A 4,041-nucleotide genomic window follows, 5' to 3' on the forward strand; every position below is an offset into this window, starting at 1 on the left:
TTCATGATTTAATGGGCGCTCCTAAGGCTAAAATTCTTCTACAATTTAGAACAAAATGGATATTTTTAGAGTCTGACATTCTTCCAAAATTAGAATAAGATGCAGTGCATATTAGAGCCATGATGGATTCTTTTTCATTTCATACATTTTTTTATACTTAATCACATTCAAATTAGTGTTCAACTTCTAATCTTAGTTGGATTACTGATTTGAATCCCAATAAAAATACTAATGAGAGTGGGATATAGCCCTCATGGTTGGTTCCCACATAATATGGTAAGTTGTAGCAGTGGAATGAGGGCAGCGGGAGAGGGGGTTTTGTGCTTTTAGGATTGATCATGAAATTCATTGCCTTACCTGACATGTCGTGGAGTGTAGAAAATTGTTCCAATAGTTATTTGGACTTTGTGGTAGAGCTTTATGAACTTAATTACAATTTCATTATTGTAAATCCCGAAAGTTTGTAGTTTTGGTAATAATTTTGGAAAGTAAACAAATAATTATATATATAAGATAGAATAGAGCACAAATCTCTTGAAAGGTCACTCCATTGGTTCTTCACATGTGAATTTGACATGGTGAATTGACTCTGTAGTGTCGCAAAGATCAAATTTTACTTCAGTAACTACCTAGGAAATCTTAAAAATGGTGGTTTTGCAAAGCCAAATAAAAATTGCAATATTTGATCATGGGTTTTCTAATGTGAATCAAGATAGTCATGTACTTTATCACTGCCATTTCAGCAGATTGATCTTCATGATTCCAATGGAATACCTATTTGAAATGCAAACTTTGAGCCATGTTGTGAAGGATTTTTCTATCCTCCTGGCTTGACCTACAGATTCCATGTCCCTTAGGCACTTATTGTCTAAAATCTAGGCTAAAGTTTTCCATCAACTTATGTGACGTGTATTGGTGAAGATATGGCTACCCATTGCCACCTGGAAAGAAAAATCACACCTATGGAGCAGTAGATCTATGGGTGATGTTGGGAGCATAAAAAAAATTATGCCCAGTTGGATATTATTTTCCAACTACTGCCCAAATTTTATCTTATAGCTAGATCTCACTGTCCGAAAAATGGCCAAATTTTATCTTATAGCAACATTATTGGAAAATGGGCTCTACTTCAAAGAAAATATGTTATCCACTGACATCATGTTATCCAAATACGGTCAACCAAGACGTTCGATCGTATGTAAACATGCTTATTATTTTCGTTGTAACTATGCTTATGTTCATCTATAGTTGTTCTGATCATGTTCTTCTAATTCCTGAAAGAAGAATGGCCAAATCTAGAGAAGCAACAACATTTTAGGCAAGAGCAAGTGCACAAGGTGATGGAGATTAGTGAGAGAATCTGCAGTGCTAAGGAAAAAAGGCTTCAAAGATGGTTGAGTGGTAAAATTTCATACAACGAATCTATTAAGCTTGTAGAATAACAAGAGAAGTTGGTTTTTGGTACATTCTTCTCTGATAATGCATCAACATTTCCACTATCAACAAAGATGGTAGATAGATTAGTATTAACAAAATAGAGATGGATGGATCAATCAAAATTAAAAGATAAGATTAAAAACAAAGAAAAATCCATAAATATAGTGTTCTTAAAAAATCATAAATATTTGTCATATTTTCGCTGATTGTTGGGTTATTGTAGCCTTTATATCATTCACTATAGAAAATAATTTAAGTCATCGATGGATTCGATCATGAGATGATAGCTCCTCAGAAACACCCTCCTCTAGTTGTAATTCACCCTATTCTATGGGGAACGCGTGGCACAAACCATATTTCTTGCAGTGCCCTGTGAGTTTCTAAAACTACAATTTTTTTTTTGCAAGACTTTGGCCTTGGATTTGACGAAATATTGAAACTCCACATTCTTGCTTGAAGAAAAAGAAAAATGGATACATTCAACATTGATCTACACAAAGAGACTGATTATTGTTAGGCTGAAGTAATAAGTAGCAATTCAACAACTCTGGAAACATTAAGTAACCATTCAACAACTCTTATTTTCATCTTGAAAAGATAAGGGTAGGAGTAGGTCAGTTGCTTAAACTTACTCAAAGAATTTAAAGCGAAGAAATAATCACAGTCCATTCTCTCTGTCACTATCTATCATTCATGGAACCCGTTTAACGTTGAAAGTGACAACAAATCTAACATATGTCCCCTCCTTCATGGCATTAATGCCATCTTTGATATCTATTCATTATTATCTAAGATATACATGGAATATGGGATTTGCAATGACCAACCACAAATAACCTAGAATAGAGTATTGGTGAAGAGAGGACATGTGGGCTCCATGTATGTAAGGCCATGCATGTGGACCAGTGTAGGTTATTTATTTATATTTTATTTTATTTATGTATTTTATATAGTTAGAATGATAGAATTTTATATTTATATTTATTTTATTTATTTATTAACAAAATCAAAAATAAAGATTAAAGGTATATTTTACATTTTCGCCGATGATTTTGCTCCCACAATGCATCAAAGGTTTGTGTTCGATTTCTTCCAGGAACAACAAAAAAAACTCCTGGCCATGATATGGCTTGATTCGTCTCTTGTGCACCAACTAGATTCAATTCCAATGGTTAATATACAAAATTTAAACCTGGATTCAAATCCTCTTACCACAATTCCTACACCCTATCCAACTATATTGGATCCTGAGCACATATTATATCATCATCACTGGTTGTATATCAATCTCTAAATCCAAATTTTTAACCCACTAGAAAAGTTCAACTTCAATTCTAGGTCAATTAAAATGGCTATGCAAACTTCAACCTCAATTTCATCTAGATATATTCGCTGGTTAAAAAGGTATGTGTGTAGATATAGAAAGGTTATTTGTGTACACTTAATTTAATTAATTGAGTAAAAAGGGGGAAATAAAATTTCAAAGTAAAAAAATATATATATATATATTAATCATGATGAGAATGTTAAACTAACACACCTATAAGAATTAAATAATCAGAATACCATATGCATACATGAAAGAGTTTTTTGGGATATTCTTTACACTTAAATAAATATGTTTACCAAGTGTTACCGCACCATAAATTATGCAATTCAATGTATAAATTTGGATAGATGTAAATATGGAAGTATGCAAATTTATTGATGTTAGTTCCCACCAAAATTTATGCAAGTTATGGAAAAAACTTCACATAGAAGAATTATTAAATTTGTAATCAAAGAGAACCTAATTATGTGTTCAAGTTTATCGAAGGATATATATATATATATATATATATATATCCTTCGATAAACTTGAACACATAGTTAGGTTCTCTTTGATTACAAATTTAATAGAAGAATATTGATGTTAGTTCCCACCAAAATTTATGCAAGTTATGGAAAAAACTTCACATAGAAGAATTATTAAATTTGTAATCAAAGAGAACCTAATTATGTGTTCAAGTTTATTGAAGGATATATATATATATATATATATATATATATATATATATATATATATATATATATATATATATATATATATTGTGTAAAAATGGGTTAATCATACCTACCTAGATAAATTCCTATAATGGAAGGTAAATTGAAAATGAAGAATATGATATTTAAATGTACAAGCTATCAATAATTTAAACATATTATATTGGCAACAATATCATGTTATCAATAAATGGGAAGTTTAGATAGAAGGGGTCTCATTACATAATTAAAATGGATAATATAGTATGTATGAACACAGATAAGAAAATCATTCCATTATAAGATACTAAGGGATTAAAAATCTAAGTTGATAATTATACATATATCCTTCTAAATAAATAAATAAATAATAATTGTCAGAATTGCAATGATATCATGGGTGTAACATTGTTAGTATATATCAACAAGATTAACTTAGAAACATGTAGACTTATTCAACACAAGTGTTGTAATAATACGAAGAAATGAAATGGCCCTTCATGTTTGTTTTACCCTAGTAAAGAGTAGGGCATTGATAAGTATATAGCAAGTTATGGAAATTAATACGATGTATTAGTTTAT

This window comes from Pinus tabuliformis, chromosome 1_1, assembly GCF_031772625.1.
Source record: "Pinus tabuliformis cultivar Carrire ecotype Pingquan chromosome 1_1, CPIR1, whole genome shotgun sequence".
In the NCBI taxonomy this organism is placed as follows: domain Eukaryota; kingdom Viridiplantae; phylum Streptophyta; class Pinopsida; order Pinales; family Pinaceae; genus Pinus; species Pinus tabuliformis.